The sequence below is a fragment of the Furipterus horrens genome, unplaced genomic scaffold (genome assembly GCF_987537825.1).
Source record: "Furipterus horrens unplaced genomic scaffold, mFurHor1.1.pri manual_scaffold_7, whole genome shotgun sequence".
In the NCBI taxonomy this organism is placed as follows: domain Eukaryota; kingdom Metazoa; phylum Chordata; class Mammalia; order Chiroptera; family Furipteridae; genus Furipterus; species Furipterus horrens.
Genome location: NW_028327177.1, coordinates 43,222,500 through 43,242,801, shown reverse-complemented (window position 1 = coordinate 43,242,801; position 20,302 = coordinate 43,222,500). Strand labels below are relative to the sequence as shown.

General features: G+C 38.5%; 1 protein-coding gene across 1 annotated transcript in view; it reads left to right on the top strand.

The window, feature by feature from the left end:
* LOC150004355 (clavesin-1-like) overlaps window positions 1-20,302 on the top strand; it is a 55,087-nt gene that overhangs the window by 8,499 nt on the left and 26,286 nt on the right. The window lies entirely within an intron of this gene.

Here is a 20,302-nt window from a genome sequence, read left to right as displayed (position 1 = left end):
ATTATGACTTTTACGTCTTTCTAGGGCAGGACAAGCATAGAAATATTCTATAGGGATGTCTCCCTGTGGGGACAGCTGCTTGCCTCTCTCACCTAATTATAAATATCTTCCAAAGTGTAATCTGTGTAGTGTTATATAATTGTACTTAAAACATTTTTCAATAGGGGAATGACTGATAATGATAGTGTGTCCTAAATCTAACCAAAGATATGTCAAAAATAAGGATGTAATTATAAGCCTATATGGAATAATTAGAAAGATATCTATGCTCCAAGTTATACAAAATGGCATGTGTGTACTGCCCACATAGATTTTATACAGGTTTTTGGTGTACCATAAAATACATACATATATATATATTTTTTTTCAGAGGCGGATTAAGGTTGGTTGTGGCCCTAAGTGCAGAAGAAAATATTGGGCCCCTTAAAAAAAAGAGAAACAAGGAAAATAAAAATACATGTTAACCGTATTTTATGCAGCGTAGTAATAAAACCAAACTTGGTATCATTAGAAAAAAGTGTAAAGTTGGGGTTTTGCAGGGCCCTTCAGAAGTTGGGGCCCAGGACGCACAGCCAGTGCACCTGCTGTTAAATCCACCTCTGTATATTTAAGACGATGAATATTTATTTCTCACTGTTCTGCAGGCTAGAAAGTCCAAGGCCAAGGTGCTGGCAACTTGATGACTGGAGAGAGTGCTCTTCTTGGTTTGCAGATGGCTGCCTTCTTGCTGTGTCCTCACATACTGGAGGAAGAGAGCAGCTTTCTTTCCTATGTCTCTTCTTATAAGGGCACCAGTCCCATTCATGAGGGCTCCACCCTCATGACCTAGTCACTTTACAAAGGTCACCTCCAAATACCATCACATTGGGGATTAGGCTTTAGCAAATGTTCAGTCCATATCACAGACATTGAAAACTCAGGGATATCTTGAGTGTCATGCTGACTTTTACCCTGTTCCCCTCCCCATACAGTAATTTCAGTTTCTCTTCTAAATAATTCTTGAATTTATTCTCTTCTTTTTATTACCACTGCTCCTGCCACACCTAAATCCAGGCCTGTATTAGTGGCTCTTTGGTTGTTCTTTGCCTCCAGTGTCTTCTTGCCCCTGCTCCAGCCCATTCTTTACATGGATGTCATGTGCACACCTAGTATAAGTTTCTACTGGACACATACCAGGTTTTCAAGTAAATACTAGTATGAACAATTGAGATGGAAGCTGAGTTAAGCCCTAAATAAGAGCTAGGATTCATATAAAATTGGGGAGGGGAGAGGGGGCATCAGGAAATCAATCAAAGAGGCAGCTCAGAGATGTTATTTCATCAAATATATCAGCTAGCACTTCCTTTTCATTTCTACATTTTAAAACTATAATACCAGTCCCTGTCACTTCCTCTGTCCAGCTTCCCCCTGCAGTGACAAAATTATACTTTGAATTTTATCAGGCTATCTATCTGTTAGTCACCAAAACACATACACACAAGTAAAACCTAATACCTGACAATACAATGGGCAACAGTAATTTTTCTTGCATAATTAAATTTAATAGATTTTCTTTTTTCTCTTTTAAGAATGATTTATCTAGATTCCCTTAACATGCTATGCAGGGAGATTTCAACTCTGCCCTCTTTTCCTCTTGCCTCTTGATAGAATTACTTACCTAACAGCTAGTAGAGGCACTCCAAATAATTTTATTGACTATACAGCTACATTTGCCAAAAATTACCAGATGTGTTTCCTTTGTACCACCTAATAGCAAATCATGTTTGACCAAAGTGTCTCTCAGGTAAGAAAGAGTAGACTTAACTGAGATGGAAATGTAACTTGAGCAATATCAAACGCTTGGCACGGTTAATTTCCCAATATGAGAACCCTAATTTTCTGTGTGCAACAATGGTGTCTAATTTGCAAATCAAGAGTAATCTTCAGAGACTTGGAAATACTTATCAACATTTTATAAGATTATTACATGAGGCTCCAGAACACAGACCCTCTTTGTCTAGCTTCTTCTCCTCACATGCTCGTGTGTGGATGCACGCGCACGCACACACACACACACACACACACACACACACGCACACTTTGTATAAAACCACCTGGCACTACTATATACAGACTGATATACCTGTTTAACTGTCACAATGGAGAGGACTAATTAGCAAGCTCATTAATTAGCTCCTTTTTTTCCCTAAAAGTTGTCAGCTGTAATCATTCATTTGTTTTCTCAAATTGTCTGCCATTATTACCATCACTAGTGCCTCTCAGTGAATGTTTGGACTTCACAAATGTCTTACACTCCTGCAGAGCAAAGCCTGCCTTATACCATTTCCTTCACAAATGGCTCCTGTTTGGCACAGAGTCCTAAAACAAAAGACTGATTTCTAATTTGTTTGTTCCATGTCCCCAGCAGTTAAGAACCACAGATGTATAGGCAGCAAAGTAGCTTGAACTAACTTCTGTAAATAAGTTATAATTCATGAATAATTTATTTATGTTCATGTAGCAGTAGAAGCTTTGTTAACTACATAGTAGTGTATATATACTTGCCTTAAATTACTTATAAAACTGTATTTCTCTCCTACATCCATTAGTAATCAAATATCATAGTGGTAATATGTATAATGTTACTTTAGTTATTTGTTTTCTTGTGTGTTTCCTCCATCAAACTATGTCTCTCTTGAGGGAGGCTACTGAGCACTTCATCTCTGTGTCTGTAATGCCTCCACCCAGATTCAGTGTGTCTCATTAGATCATTGATGGCTAAAAACTAGGAGCACATATGAGTTACTCTGGAAGATATGGTTTTTTTTTCAAGTGAGACTATTCACATAAAGGAAATGTACCCATATAATGTATCTGGGAGATTATATGCCTATATTTCATGCCGTGCAAATGCACACATCACATTCTCCTTGCCCTGAGCTCTTTAGTCATATGGATGGTTAAAATATACAGTTGACCCTTGAACAACACAGGAATTAGGGGTGAGGACCCCCTCACCCTCATGCAGGCAAAGATCTGCATATGGCTTTTGACTACCCTAAATGTAACTACTTACAGCCAACTGGTGACCAGAAACCTTATCAATAAAATAAAGTGAACTACTACATATTCTGTATGTTATGAGTATTATATACTATATTTTTACAATAAGGTAAGCTAGAGAAAGTAAAATGTTAAGAAAATCATAAGGAAGAAAAAATACATGTATAGTATTTATTGAAAAAAATCCACATATAAGTGGACCCATGCAGTGAAACCTGTGTTCTTCAACTGTAGTTTGAAAATGACTACTTATATCTTTCCTATACACCTGACTCAACTTACCTAATGGGGCTGGATTCAGTGACAGCAGTTACACCAGCCCCTGGAAGATGCCCAGCTATGCAATCTGGTGATGGTTAGAAAATGGTGTTAGAATTACAGGACAATGGAAGGGTTAAATCAACTTGCAGATTAACATCTCAAACCTGATTCTCATTACTTGCCCCCAATTGTGACAGCAGTTATAAAAAGTTAGTAAGCAGAGTCTTACCATACCTCTCCCTTTGTCTTTTCTGATTTCATTTTTTGTCTCTTTGACTGAGTTCCTTTGTTGTTAATCCTGCATTTGGAAGGCGATCTATATTTTATTTCACCCAGTTTATCCAAAATATTGCCATTTCAACATGTAATAAAGGTTTTAAAAAGATTAAAGAGGTATTTTAGATTTTTTTTGTACTAAGTCTTCAAAATTTGATATTTCATACTGACAGCACCCCAGTTGGGAAAAGAGGCATTTCAAGTGTTTGATAACCTAATGGCACCCGTAGTGGAATGTCCAGGGTTACAAGACTTGACTGCTTATCAGCTGTAGCCTGGTGAAGCTTACAGTGGATGCTAGATAGACAGATAACTGATTGTAGTTCTGGGACATAAATGGTGAAGGAAAGGCACCATATTCAAGAACTCCCATTTTTCTGTTCACAGAAGCATCAGGATTTGTGGTCCAGATGAGCCAAGTCTGTCATAACTATGTAACTCTTCCTCCCAAATTCTAACTGAGGGAGTCCCAGAGTCTTGTTGTACTTGGAGATGAACCTATATAGAGCAGTATGCAGTATATTCAGTTGGTCTTAGTGAATTTCACAACTTTTCAGTGCTCAGTAATTCAGCCAGTGATGAAACCTAGCTTTTCAGGATTCTAGAAAAATACTACGACTCATATTTCTGCATAAATATTAATTGGCCAAATGCTCAATTGTACCAATAGCCCACCTACCAGTTCCCTGGTACACAATGCATTTTCAGCTCTAAATTAATGAGCCCGTGCTTATTTGTGTTCAGGTCTTCTGTTTAAAGTGCTTTCATATTTCAATGGAATAATTTTTTTCTCTATTGGAGGCCATAATTTTCATTGGCTTGTAATGTAAATTCCCTTGTTTTCAATAATAAAGCTAGTTTATTACACTATGCACAACAAGTTGTGTTTGGATTCTTGAGTCGTAATGTGCCTCATCAAGATTTTTATAAAACCAACCCCGTTATTGTGGCATAATTCCTATACCATATAATTTACCCTTTTATATATTTATTTATTTTTTAATCCTCATCTGAGGATATGTTTATTGATTTTAGAGAGACAGGAGTTGGGGGGGTGAGGGAGTGCGATGGAGAGAGAGAGAGAGAGAAACATTGATGTAAGAGAGAAACATAGCCCTATTGCCTCACACCCCAATAGGGGACTGAACCCACAACCTCAGTATGTGTCCTGAGTGGGAATCAAACCCATGACCTTTTGATGTATGGGATGATGCTCAAACCAACTGATCTACCCACCAGGGCAAAACTCACCCTTTTTTAAAGAGTGGACAATTGAGTGGGTTGTGGTATAATTGCAGAACCATCACCACTGTCTAATCTCAGAACATTTTTATCACCCCAGATAGAAACTCTGTATCCATTAGCAGTCACTCATCTGGTACTCCTGCTCCCTAGCCCCATGTAGCTACCTTTCAATTAGAAAAGTCATCTCAAAGGCTGAGTTTATAGTGCGTGTAATAGAATAGGCAGTGGACTTTTGGTGTGGTGGTTTATTGCTCTCATGCTATTCTCTATTTCATTTGCTCTACAAATATTTACTGAATAGTGTCTGGAGTGTTAGGATGGAAGACAATAGAGAGTTCTGCATATTAGATATGGTTCTTTTTTGAGATAAGCTCAGGGTACACAAGCTAGATCTAACTGCTGTCAATAAAATACAACACCATTTTGTAGGTTGCTAGAATACCATTATTCTGTATCTTTGGCCCTATTGAGCTGTTAATACATTTTTGCAAGTTTATTTAGAGTTAGAACCTGCTCCAATCAGGTGTATAAGTAAAAATGTTTGTCTTGCTTCCATTTTACATTTCACTTCTATTCTACTGCATTTCAGGGGAAATCCAAATAGCATATAGTCCATGAACACCAATCCATCATCCTCATGCACTCTCTCTTCTACCAGGGGGTCTATAGTATCACTTAGGATGGCCCAAACATTATTTTAAACATTTATTTCTGTTGTATAGATTCTTTGATGTGTGAAAAGTTTACCTGACAGATAATCCCCACAATACATAGCCATTTCTAGCTCAAGGTTTTGTGCTTCACTGTATATACACTTATATTATTTGCTAAGTGTACCATATATTTGTCTGATCTTCTTAAATAGAATGAGTGTGCCTTGAGACTAGAGAAGAGTGTGCCCTTGTCCCACCCCAGCCCTGTCACCTGGTAGCATGTCCTCATGCCATTAACATATGACAATTAATGGAATTGGCTTAGGTGTCAGATAGAATGCTATAGGTTGAACTTCCCTTTCTACTCACTTGCACTTAATAATAGTGTTCATGGGAGACTATGGTCCCTGTCAACTGGTGTTGCTGTGTCCCTACACTTGGTCTCCAGCCCAGCACCCACTATTACTGGGTGAACCTTGTGTTTGAGCACCTACTATGTGTCTGGCTCTGTGCTAGGTGTTTGAAAGCAGAACCCCTTCTCTGCACTCACCTATACCCTCTTTTCTCTCAGGACCTTTACCCCATGGTGTAGTGGGTGTTTCATTTTCTATCTCCCTCCCTAGACTGTGATTCGTCATGGCAGAACAGAATTTTACCCAGAGTCTGGCACACTGGAGGCTCTTGGCCAATGTGTGTGCTGTGGGTAAGTAAATGAAAAGGCAGGAGCTAGCAGCTTTCCCTGTTACAGGTGCAGGGGGATTAGGAAGCAGGAGAACCTGCCAGGGCTATGAAGGATCTTCCTTGTCCCTTTGGGACATGCCACTGGGTGGTGTGATGCAACGGCAGCAAGCATGCAAAAGCTGTTTATGAAGACTTACCCCAAACTTGGTGGGTCACCCCGGCCCCTCGCCCAATGCAGAATATACATCACATGTCTCAGGAAAGGGCTGTTGGCTCTCAGCCCTGCTGGGACACGGCAACCCCAGCCATCAAGGTCCTTGTGGTCCTCCCCTCACCTGTTGGCTGCAGTAAACAGAGATCCCAGCTGGACAAGCCACACACATCCTCTGTGCCTATGTGTAGAGCTACATTCACAGGGCTCCTTATGCTAAGCTGGCCCTGTTAAGTTCAAGTCCAGTTTCCTGAGGAAACTAAGGACCCACTTCTTTGAAATTCCACAGTGTGAGTTTCCAAACCAGAGGGTGAGCTTCAATAATGTCAATAACACAGCATCTGCATATCAGTCAAGGTCCAACCTGGAAAACAGAAATAAGTATTTAAAAATGAGGTCATTTAATACAAGGAAGTGCCTATACAACACAGGTGTGGAAAATCTGAGTAGCCAAACTGAACGATGAGGTCAACTAGAGCTTAGCAAGAACAGGAAGCCAGATCTCCCTGAGGCTGAGAGACAAAGGATTACTGGGGTCCAGCGACTAAACCTGGGTGGGCCTGTCCCAAGGGAGAAAGAATCTCAGAGAAGGGACCACCCAAGGTGGAAGCACAGAGGGAAAGTGACTTTGGTTTCCCACCCCATCCACCTCAGATTTTCTTTCAATAGCTCCAACTGGCTGAAAAGGAGCCTGGAAGACGGGGTGGGGGCAGGGTCTGACCCAGCACTGCCCCCCAGAGCAGGGGAGGGTAGTGATGAAGCAGGAAACACACACTGTGAGAGAGATCACTGACAAATGGGGGGGGCGTGTGGATAAGGATATGAACGGAAGACAGAAATGGCCTGGTCATGTAGCGTGCCCTGATAGGTGTCTGCAGAGAAGGAGAAACGTGAGTAAAGTCTTAAAAGAAGTACAGGCAGGGTGTATTCCAATTGGCAGGTTCTGGGGTTACTCACACCAGTCCATTGAAGCCTCACAAGCACCTGCAGGATTTTACTAGGAACTAACTAAACCCAGAGAGATAAAGTAACTTGTCCAAAGCTGCAGTCTGTGTAGCATGGGAACCCCAATTCCCTGGATACAAAGTTTCCTTTGACCACACCACACCTGAAACACAATGCTGCATTTCCACAGGTGCCCATAAGTGTGTCCCTTTTGGTGACACCATTAGAGATGAGAGCTTGCAGTCACTGCTTTTCTGCCTTGCATGGCAGGCCTCCCTCTCAGCCCTGCAGATACCTTGTCACCAGCGTTCCTCCTGCACCACCTGTGCGTGAGCGCGCGCACACACACACACCCGCGCACAATTCAAGCCAGTCACAGCTCCAAATGTGCTCCCAGGAAATATGGGAGAAAAATCACTGGGGTGTTACCCTGAGAGTGATGTCTTTATTTTATCAGGAGCTAAAGCTCTATGCACAGGGCTAGTTCTTTAATGAGGGATCTGCCGGTTCCAGAGCAGGTGGAGACTGGCTGTCACCCTCAGTTAATGCCCCAAAGCCACAGCTAACTCGTGTACTAAGAAAACTGTTTTTGAATTATTTTATTTTGTAAATGTGAATGCATTTTCTCCTAAATTTGGGAGGCCTCATTAATAAGCAAGGAAGAGAACAACCTAAAAAATAGACATATATCAATTGCACCCTGTAGTCTCTGGTGTGTGTGTGTGTGTGCCCGCGTAAGGGGACGAGGAGAGAAAGAGCAAAATAAGTTTTATCCTGAGTTAATACTCAATTATAGAACTATAGCTAATGGATGAAATGAGAGCATAAAATGAAGTGGGGCAGCAGAATAACAATATAACATCCTGAATAAGATCCCCAGAAATGTCACCTACCTTTTGAGAGTCTTCTCCCTTGTGTAGTGGGTTTCTCACTTCTTTAGTGTGAGTTCCGTGGAGGACATGTGGTGAGGACAGGTTCTAACTATGCTGACATAAAACGACACATTCTTCCCCTTGGAGCTGATTGTTACCCTGTAGATAGATATATCTGTGTTTGTATGTGGATATTCTTAGGCTTAAGACCTGAGTTCTGGGAATCCAGGTCTGGTTTTAGCAAGGCCCCCACAGTAACTGCTGGTGTAAGACTGCCTAACCCCCCAATAAATCTGCTGCCCCCACAGTAACTGCTGACACCAGTGATGGCCTGTGTCCTTCAGAGATATCTCAGCTTCCTGGCAAGGCCTATGTCCTTCAAAGATACCGTAGTCTGCCGGCAAGAACTTACCAACTCTTCTATTTTAGGAAGCTTCTCTGTTCCCAGGGCCAACTCCCCCAAAGCCATCAACAAAGAGTCCCTTCAATTCCCTTCCCCTTTGCCCCTTAAAAACCTCTGCATTTTTTTGTTCGCTGCTGACACCGTCCTACCTTCCTGACTTTCTGGTCTCAGCCCACTTGTGCAGCTGGGCAAATAAATCTTTTAAACTTACGGCCTGTTCTCCTGTCGTTTCTCCTCTCACTCTCATCTGACCTAACAGATATGGAACCATTAGATCTAAAAGCATTTTCTTAAAGATACCAGCAAGTTCTGAAAGCCTCTAATCTGAAATATACTACGTTAATGCTGTAGTTTTCAATAATCACAGTGTTTTTGCTAATGTAAAATGCTTACAAGAATTTGTGTTACTAATAAAAAAGAAGAAAATCACTTTCCCCAAGGTATATTATCATGGTGGTGGTAAATTTTCTCTTTAGAAAATATTTAACCTCATTAACAATGATCTTCTCTCACTTGGCCCTTAAATTCCCAAAGATTCTCACAGATGAATTAACAGCACAAACAAAATTTTAAAATTAACAAGGTTTCTTATTTTCTCTGGGGTCATTTCTATCACTTAAAAAAAAGCTACCAAGATAAGCTGCTCTTTTCATGAAAACATTCCTCATATATTTACAACAGTCAGTATCTATTAAGGAGCCGATAGTGCTTTCAGCACTCAGGCCAATGTGATGATACACAAATAAGTGTAGCAATACTGTTGTAAAGTCCACATACGGGTCAAAACCCTTTTGCAGATGACTTTATGAATCATATATATATGACTGTATCAGATTTACAGAGATGTTTAAATCAAATGTTAAATTTCATGGCACCATTGGGGTAGTTTGTTGTGATTTAGCAAGAAATTTCTCTGGATAGTAAATTGTTTACAAGACAATACAGGTCCCGTGCTGCATGGAAGATAGATGAGCAAAAAGAGGGGTACAAGATAGTATTTCAAAAAAGAAGGGAGAATAAAATCCCCCCAAGGACACTTACTTGCCCTCCACGTAAAAGGCATGTATTTTTTTTACCACCCAGCAAGCAGCAAACTCATATTTAGGCAGTAAAAAGCTATATTCTCTGTGTATGTGAAATGACTCTTGGACTCAATAAGGAGTGTTGTTTAGGTCAAGCCTGGCTCTTCTCCTGGGTCCCAGGTCACAGAGACCTGCCAGCCAGCTCTAGGGGCTCCTCTACTGCCAGCATCCTGTTCTCAAGAGGACACCGAATCAGAGCTCTACATGTTCCCACTTAAAGGAAAGATTATGCTCTGTGTTAACCTCAAATGCAGGTGTCATTTAAGCTTTAATGGATGGTGCTGTAGTTTCCCAAGACAGGAGAACAAAGGATTGGAGTGGAAAAATAGGCTGATTGCTCAGGAGGAGATTCAGTTCCCTGTTCCTACTGGGTTGAGCAAGAAATCAGTGCGCTTCACTTTTTCTAAAGACCTAAAGACCTAAAGACCAAGGGCAAGCTGGGTAAAATATAAATAATACAGATTTCCAAATGACTAAAATATAGTTGTTAAAAAAGACACAAAGTAATTTCTTGAAATCACATGCTGACTACCTATAACTATCTGACAATATTTAAACTGTCACATTGCCAATTCAAGTCTGATAGATCTGACACTTGAAATATATTGTTTTCTGACTTACAGAAAGACAAATGAGTACAAAATTCCCCCTTGTGGACTTTTTAGAATGTTGGTTTTGGTTCATAGATAACCTACCAAAAATGTCCTATGGTTTAAAACATGTGGGAAATAACAGAATGTATAGAGTTCAGCTGGTTTCTTTGCTACTGGATTTTTTCAAAGACTATCATTAAATAGAGAAATGTGTCCCTTTGCTTCCCAAGGGACTCCAAGTATGCAGTGTTTCATTTGGAATCCTCCTTTTGCAATGGGAGACCCTCCAGTATGAATACATTACTTTGGGAATTGCTAGCTGAGTCTATCCCTTCCTTCAGACATAGAGGGAGCTCCTGCTGCTGGATTCGTGCACCTGTTCCCTATGCCTGAAACGCTAGCCCCAGGCAGCCACATGGCTGGTTTCCCGTATCATCTTCTGTCTTTGCAGAGGCCACTTTCTCAGTGAGGCCTTCCCTGACCAAGTTTTTAATATTCAAGTTCCTCCCTCAAAAGTCCCTAGCCTTATTCCCTGTTTGTTTCCAATGTAGCATCTTCTATGTAGCCTGTTTTTTTTTTTTTCTTTACTTTGATCATTATCTCTTCCAATAAGAAGACAAGCTCATTAAAAGCAGGGACCTTCACATTGCCCCACATTCAAGGGAGATTTCTCAGCCCTCATCTGTTCAGCTGCTCAGGACCTCTGCTAACGTGAAAGTGCTGAGATACTGCAAAAATGCGTGACTGGCCGTTCTTCAGAAATCTGTATTCTTCTCCTATTCCTTCCCTTTAAGTATGACAGTGCTGAGGGCTCAGTCCTGGCTTCTTGTCTCTGCTCTGCCTTCAGTCACTTCTTGGGCGAGCTCATGAAGTGCATGGATTTAAATATCACTTACAAGCTGTTAACTCCCAAGTCATTTCCGCAGCCCAGATGTCCACTACCCTTCATTGTTAGTGTTCGAGCTCATTAGGACACAGATAAGCTATGCTGTGCTTGGTTTCACTAACAGAATGAGCATTGGTTTCTCACTCTCACAAAATCCTGTACTGCTGTCCTGAGCTAGGCAGCTCTCCTGAACATGGATCTCTTCTCCAACAAGTGGCTCGTAGGTTGGGGCTCATTCCAATGTGGGCTCCCCCATCCTCCGGGGTCTCAGAGTCCTTCACTTCCAGCCATGCAGAGAAGGGAGAAGAAGATTCAGGAATCACATATGCTTGGTTGGTGGACCTTTCACCTACATCTCATTCTCCAGAACTTAGTCGTCTGTTTCACCTCAAAACAAGGGGACTGGAAACTTAGTTTGGCCATGATCCTGGGAAGAAGGGAAGATGGGAATGTTGGTGAGTTCCACCAACTCCATCACAAGGACAAAGGAGCAGTACCACAGATCAATTGTATGACTTCGTCTACACTTGTCCTGATAGAATCCTCACTAATATTTATTTTGGAGATAGGTTATTGGTTTTTGATGTACAGAAGTGGTTTATATTTAGTGATTAGAAAGTTAAATGTGTTTAAGTACAAGGAAATTTCCAGCTGACTCAAATCTCCTGCAGAATAAAACCAAGTTAAAATGACTACATCCATGCTATAAAAAGTACAATGTTCCTCAATAAGGTGGAAATTTATATGGAGATATCCAGGTTCACCTTTAAAGCTTCCAGAGTGCTTAAAAATACTTATTTCTTCTATTCTAATAACATCTTTAACCCTCTTTAAATGGCAACAGTTCCAAACCATGATGAAGGCCCTCTTATAAAAGTTATATAAGGCATGTGATGCTGAAACAAAATTAGGATATTTTAACTTGAATTTGAGATTTATTCTTATGAAAGGTTGATTATTTTATCATATCATCCTGATAACCCACAGGAAGATGGTCAGCTGTCCAACTTTTGCTAACACATAGTTTAAATGAGCCTATAATAGAGTAATACAGTAGAGGAGATAAGAGCTTGACTATCAGAACTGTCGGGTCTGGATTCAAATTCATTTAGTCTCTTACTTGATATGTGAACTTGACTGAGTTTTAACTACTTTAAATAAAGCTATATTTCCTTATCTGTAAAATTGGGATAATATAGATAATTTAATATCTACATAATACCTACATAATAATGTAATGATGCTATTTGAGATAACACATGTCAAAGTTCCTGGTAGATAAGTGCCCAATTCTTAGCTATTAAACTACTTTTACTGATTGCAATTAAAAAAATTATATCTCATATTTATTACACTTGATTATTACATATTTAGTTATAGACCAAAAACAGTGAGTGGTTAAAAACTTACCATTTTCCCAAAGATTTGCTGTGAATGACTTCTGTGTTCCTTCTGCCATGTTTCTTTCTTTGGGAGAAACCATGATTTTGTGAATTTAAGCACTGAGAGGCAGGTTGAGTCATATGAAGCATATTGTATGTTCTGGCATTGATTTTCTGTGCAAATCAGTGATTCAAGCACTCTGGGTTTTTTCTCCATGAATTGCCTTGTGATTAATGAAAAACAATCATCTGTTTACCACCAAGGGGCCCTGAGGGAAAATTGAAGATGAAGTATTGTATACTCTCGGCAATGCATTTGCTATTTAACAGTCAAATGTAAACCTTTTTTTCAAGTCATTGTGGTTAGAAGCTGGAAGTGATTTTTATGGCAAATTAAGTTTCCATTGCTGGAGCTCAGCTCTGTAGACTCAGACCTGGCTGAATTTGCCTTCCACCCTTCTCTCCTCCCAGTAGCAGTCACCTCCTTGAGTAGGGTCACCTTCCTGGTCACCTCACCAGGCCAGCAATGAGATTGCCAGAGCCAAGGAAGAATGTAGGTCTCCTATTTGGAGCTCTATTAAGTAGGAAAAACAAAAACAAAAACAACAAAATGCAAATGAAAGGATCTTGGTTTTCCTGTTACTAAAGGCTTTTTCTACCAGGCACAAGGCAGACATCAGTGTAATCAATTTATTTTTTAAATCTATAATCATATTTTCTGTTGCCTTTTATTTTTATTTTTAAGAGACAGCTCAGGTGCTCAACTGCTTCATTTTCATCTTTGCCTTTGGCTTTCAGAGGCATCTTAATAGATGCAGGAAGTTTTCAGCATTTATGAATTTGAGTTGTTCTGTAAGCTTATTCTTAGAAAATAGTGGTGCTAAGCAAAATGTAAGGACGACTCCTGGTGGCAAATGAATTCTTGAAGACTCTCAAACATAGTCACATATATTTATTCATCACCAAATCTTGTGTTAGCTCTTTTGTAGAAGGCTATATTCTTTGGCCTCTGCAGGATACCCAGCCTTGCCCTGACCTGCACCTCTGGTTATCTACACTGTTTATCAACTGCTCCAAGGAACTACCATAAACTACAGAACTAAACTCCAAATTCTGTGTCTTTTTCTCATACAAAGCATTGTCATTTCTCTTGTCACAGGACAGGGCGCTAATTGAAAACAAGGAGCACATCTTACATAGCCCTGTATTCCTGCGTTTCACTTATAAAAGGAGCTCAGTGACTGCTGATCTGTGGGACAGGATTAAACATAAATGAGATCACCAGGAATATTGTTTAAGCTGCAGCCAGGGAAGGCTCTGCACCTGACCTGCTGGCCTGGGGCAGTTGGACAGAAGGCCATTCCACTTACTATGGTTAGGAGAACTGCCAAAGGGTTATACTTGCTCTAGGATTTGCAGATACATCTTTGCCTTCTAACGTGCCCTGATTTGAACCTGCATAAAAAATCCAAGCCCTTCCTACTCTCAGGAGAACACTGGGTTGGTGCAACTTCTCAGAAATCCACAGTACCTTTAAGGAGCATATATTCGAAGAAAATCCATAGCCCTTGATCAGTTGGAGCTTTTGCCTAATGGCCTTCCTAATAAACACATTCTCTCCTCTCTCGTGCTTGCTACATGAAGTATGTTGACTGTAACTGCTATTGCATGGGCTCTCCATTTCCTTGCAAATAGCTGGATATGTGACTTTCACACTAATGACTACCACATGATATAATAGAAACCCATCACATGCAACAGCATTTTTAGAAGGCGCTCTTATATCAGTAAAGCCCATTTATGCTGCTTAAAATGTTTTTATCTGTCTTCTTTGATGTGGGCAATTGGTGTCATTAGTAAGATATGCATGAGCTGAACAGATAAAAACAAACTTCATGCTTGTGTCTTTATGCCACCTGCAGAACTACATACATACAGTTATATGAACATATGGATGATGTCTGCCAAGGCCCTGAAAGATACTCAGAACTACTAACAGGAGGGAGGCAGAAGGTCTAAAAGACAGCTCAGGTGCTCATCCTCTTCATTTTCATCTTGCACTTGGCTTTCAGAGGCATCTTAATAGATACAGGAAGTTCACAGTGTTTGTGAGATTGAGTTGTCCTGTTCTAGTTTCTACAGAAGAGCAGAAGAGGTGAGAAACGAAGAGGGTGAGAAAGGGCAGCCAATGTGAGTCAAGCTTCCCAAGCTTCCCAGGGCAATGCAATTTGAGGTCAGATGCATTTTGAACTGGTGTGAAGTGTGTGTTAGCCTACAGGCATTACACATAGTAGAAAAGGCTACATTATCCAGCAGGAAGCTTGGCCAACTGCCTCTAGGAACATCTGTATCTGATTGTCAAAGAAAGAGAGGAAATATGTTTTCCCTCTTATCATGTTGCTCCTAAATTTAGATCAAACACAACAAAGGTCAGCTGAGGGATGCTTAAATGGTGCTGTGTAAAAATGAAGTGTAAACAAAGTGCCCATTAAATAATGAAGCACATTTCTAATGGATTGCAAGCATCACTTAATGGTGCCCAAGACTCCCAAAGAAAATAAAGAAGAGCTGCTTAGGACATTCTTTAATGAATCTTGCACCTTGTAATTTACCTGGGTATTTTTTGTTTAACAGTCCATGTAAGGCAGAAAATATCATCCTTAGAAATGTTTCTATTATACTTAAAAAAATGCTACTTCCATTTTGGGGAGTTTTGAAATAGTCACGATAATCATATTTTTAAATTTTTAGATAACTGTAGATTCACATGTAGTTTAAGGAATAATACAGAGAGATTATGTATAGCCTTTACTTAAGTTTCCCCCACTGATAACTTCTTGCAAAACTAGAGAACAATATCATGACCAGAGTACTAATATTGATACAGTCAAGATGCAGGACATTTTCATTACAAGGACCACTCATGTTAATCTTTTATAGTCACACCCACTTCCATCAACCCTTACCCAATCCTTAATCCCTAGCAACCACTAATATGTTGTTTTTATAATTTTGTCATTTCAAGAATGTCATATAGTAAGTATAATCATATAAGTAACCTTTTAGGGTTGGCTTTTTCCACTTGGCAAAATTCTCCAGAGATTCATTCAAACTGTTGTGTATGTCAGTAATTGTTCCTTTTAATTGCTGAGTGGTATTCCATGGTATAAGTGTGCTAATTTGTTTAACCCTTCACTCTCTAATGGATATGTAGGTTATTTCCCATTTTGGGCTATTGCAAAAAAATCTGCTATATTTTATCCCGAGCTGTGATTTCTCTTTACAACTGTTATACAAAGTAAAAGTTTTTAATTTTGACAACATCCAAATTATTATTATTTTATTTCCTAGATTATGCTTTTGGAATCAAGTCTAAAATCTCTTTGCTTAGTCTGAGATCCTAAAGGTTGTCTCCTATATTTTTTTCTAAAATTTTTATAGTTTTATGTTTTACATTTAAGTCCATGATCCATTTTGAATTAATTTTACATGAGATTTATAGTTTGTCAGTTTCATTTTTTGACCTGGGGACAAGCAATTTTTTCAGTACTATTTGTTGAAAAGCATTCTTTCCTCCATTGAAATGCCTCACACCTTAGTTGGGCATCTTTGTGCTATTCTATTTCTGAACTCTCTTATTTGGCTTCATCGAACCATGCATCTTTCCCTCCTCCAATCCCTCACAGTCTTGATAATTGTTGCTGTATAATGAGTCTTAAAATTGGATAGAATGATTCCTTCCACTCTGTTCTTCTTTTGAAAATTGCTTTAATTATTCTAGGATCTATGCGTTTCCATGTAACTTTTAGAATAATCCTATCAACGTCTACCAAAAAAATCTCACTTAGATTTTGATAGGTACTGCATTAAACCTGTCTATCAATGTGAGGAGAATTGACATATTTAGTACATTGTCTTCCAAGTCACAATATAATATGTCTCTCCATTTATTTAAATCTTCTTTGATTTCTTTCATCAGCATTGTGTAGTTTTCAGCATACAAATCCTGGATATGTCTTGTTAGATTTATGCTTAAATATTTAATTTTTTGAGCAATTGTAAATGGTGATGTATTTTTAATTTTGATGTCTTCATGCTTATTGTTAGTATATAGAAATGCAATTGGTTCTTTGTATGTTTCTCTTTTATCCTGAAATGTCGATGAACTCACTTTTTAGTTACAGTTTTTTTAAAATAGATTCTTTGGGATTTTCTATATTGATAATAGATGTTGAATTTTATCAAGTAGTTTTTCTGCATCAGGTTATGATCATGTGGTTTTTCCTCTTCAGTCTGTTAATATGATGGGTTACTGTTGTAAAAGCACCTGGTAAGGTAAGACACACAGACATGGAGATGACTGTCCTGAAAGAAGAACTTTGTTCTACTCACAGATCCCTAGAAATTGGAGCATTATATGTTTATAACTGATCAATCTATTGATGTCAAAATTTTACGAGTTCGAGTATAAAAACTTTATCTCCCTTTACTTTCTTTTCTCCCCCCCAATTTCTATGATCATCTTAAATATTTTCCTTACATACATTTGGAACCACATCAGACAGTGTTATGACTTTTATTCCAACTTAGAAAACTTAAGAAGAGAAGTCTATCGTATTTATCTATATTTTTGGTCACTGTGTTCCTTCTTCCTTCCTGATGACTTAAGATTCTTTGTATCATTTCCTTTCAGTTTAAGAGAACTTCCTCAAACCATTCTTTTCTTTTTAAAAATATATTTTATTTATTTATTTTTAGAAATAAGGGGAGGGAGGGAAAAAGAAAGGGAGAGAAACATTAGTGTGTGGTTGCTTCTTGCATGCTCCCAACTGGGGACCTGGCCCACAACCCAGCCATGTGCCCTGACTGAGAATTGAACCAGCAATGTTTTGGTTCACAGGCCAGTGCTCAATCCACTGAGCCACACCAGCCAGGGCCTTCAAACTATTCTTTTAGGGTAGGTCTGTTGTCAACAAATTTGCTTGGTTTTCCTTCACCTGAGAATTTCTTGATTTCCTCCTTATTCCTCAAGGATATTTTTGTTGGACATAGAATTCTAGATTGATATTTCTTTTCTTTCAGTACCTGAAAATATTGTGCCACTTCCATATAGCCTCCATGGTTTCTGATGAGAAATCCACTGTCTTTGCAAGATAAATTTTTCTCCTCTGGCTGCAGTCAATATTCTGTCTTTAGTTTTCAAATATATAGTTATGATGTGTCTTGGCATCAGTTTATTAGAGTTTATACTCTTTGGTATTTACTTAGCTGCCCCCAAACTGTAGGTTTAAGTTTCTTGCTAAATTTTGGAAGTTTAAAGACATTATTTCTTGGTAATTTCCTGTCCTGCCCTCTTTCTCCTCTCTTTCCAGGACTCCGATGTCACAAATGTTAGATCTTTGTTATAAACCTAAGAGGTCCCTAAGACTCTGCTCATTGTTTTCAGGCATATTTTCTCTTTGTTTACATAGGGTGATTTCTATGGGATCTTTTAGTTGACTGACTTCTTCCCCTGTCCTTTCCATCCCGTTATTGGGCCCATCTGCTGAACTTTTTTGTTGTTGTTATAGTATTTTTTAGTTCAAAATTTTATTATGACTTTTCTCTATATTTTCTATTTTTTTGCGAAGAGTTCCTATTTCTTTTCTGAGATTTTCTACATGAAAAACATGTGTTGTATGTCATAATTGCTTATTAATTTAAAATCTTTGTCAAATAATTCTAACATCTTTGTCATTTGATGTAGGCCTCTACTAAGTATTTCATTCAGTTTGATGTTTCTAGGTTCTTGATATAAATAATGATTTTTTAAATTTTAGGTTGAACATATCATGTGAGTGAGAAATAAAGCTCAATAGTTTTAAATTATGAAAAGCAGGGGTTATATGTTACTATAATGTAATATAGCCCATCCTGAATTAGAGAAAATATAAGAGTATGTCTTTAACAGTGGGAATATAGAACAATTTTCTTCTTTTTTGTCTTTTTATATTTTCTACTTTTTCAAATATCATTTTTACCTACTTTTTGTTTTTCTAGTGTGGCTTATTTTTGTAACAAAGAAATAAGTAAAAGTAATTTAAACAGGGGGAAAGACAAATTTTATAATTTGAATGTTTATAATTTGAAATGATATATTTTTATTGATAAATTCATGAAATATGCAAATATTAATACCATTTCCTGGAACCCAGGTTGTGTTTTTGATGCATACTCTTCAGTTGCTAAGAACATGGAGCAACGAAGTGTTACACTGGCATTGAGTCAAGGCTTACCATCTGGAGCTAGGTCTGCTCCAGCCCCTAAGAAATGCACCTCCCTGAGAGTGCTGGAACCTCTTGGGGTCCTGAGAGACATTTGTGTGACAGACAACTTCCCCTTTATCTGCAGTTTGCTAATGAGATGAGGGTACATGACCAACAATGATGAGCATGAGGACTGTGTTTGTTAATTTTCCCTCCCTCACCTTTCTCTTCACATAACACACACATACACACACAAACATCATTATTAATAATATGGTCAGGCTCATTTGAGAATACCCAGAATATTTGCACATTGCCTTTATAGCACAGAAGGTCTTTCATTTGAATTTTATAGATAAGATTTGAAGAAAAGTGATCCTGCTTCTACTCTGACCAAAACCCAGAAGTCCAAGGCATAATATTTTCCATAATTTTTTTTGCACATGACTACTGGCTAACCTGAAGGAAATCAATAAAAACCCATTGGGTCTTTAAGCTGGCAGACTCAAAGCCAGGGTCAACATAGAGAGTATTGACAGGATCTGAGTCCTATGTTTTGTCTTTTAACTTCCTCCAACACCAAGAGAAGACAGTTTTGATGTTTTTGATGACTGATGTTCCATAAACTGAAACCAAAAGCCTCTAGATATTTTGTAAAGGTTAATATTTTCTTTGAGATTTTTGCTTACTGTCTCTCAAGTATTACTTATAGAATTTTCTTTCACTTTACTAACCTACAAATGTGTAATACCACAGGCTTTCAGTAGAAGTAAAAATCTTCTTATCAGTCCTATTGAAAAAACACAGTAAAGCCCTGGATTTACAGATAAACATTTTCTTCTTGTTCCTCTTCTGTAGCCCCTCAGAACCCATGTTTAGTGCATGGGATAATGAATTACACTTCTGAATAACAAGTTCTGAAGGACCAAAATGAGTAAGGCTAGAGCTTAACACTTACTACAAAGGAAAACTTTGGGAAATGGGTTTTTTTTTTTTTTTTTTTTTTGGAACCAAAGAATGTTTAGATCCCAAACTGTTCCTAAAAAAAGAAAAGATTACCTTATTAAGAACCTTGCATCTCTAACTGATTTGGAAATAGTGAGAGATTATGACAAATGTATACATTATTATAAATGGTCTCCCTACTCTTACTTGGTGGTTTCATTGAGTATTTTTAAAATAAATTAAAAAAAGAATACCCTGAAAAACAAAGACCTTTTATTGAAATTGTATAGTGTAGCTTTCAAAATATTTAATTTCTTTGTAAAATGTCTAGATAGAGGCAAAATTACTTTTAAGTTTTTCAAATTTCAACCCTTAAGCACAGTTCTTAATGAAAACCAGGTCTTGGTGCGAAAGATGCTGAAAGATCCTGTAGATTCAGAGGGTTCTGAAAAAAAGTTATTAACTGTCTTTCCTTGTTACTAAAAACAATCCCAACAAGGCATTTCAGGCACCTGCAGGAAGCAGCTAGCTGTCTGAACTGTCAGCTCAGACCACCAGTCCCCTTCCGCTTTCAGCTCAT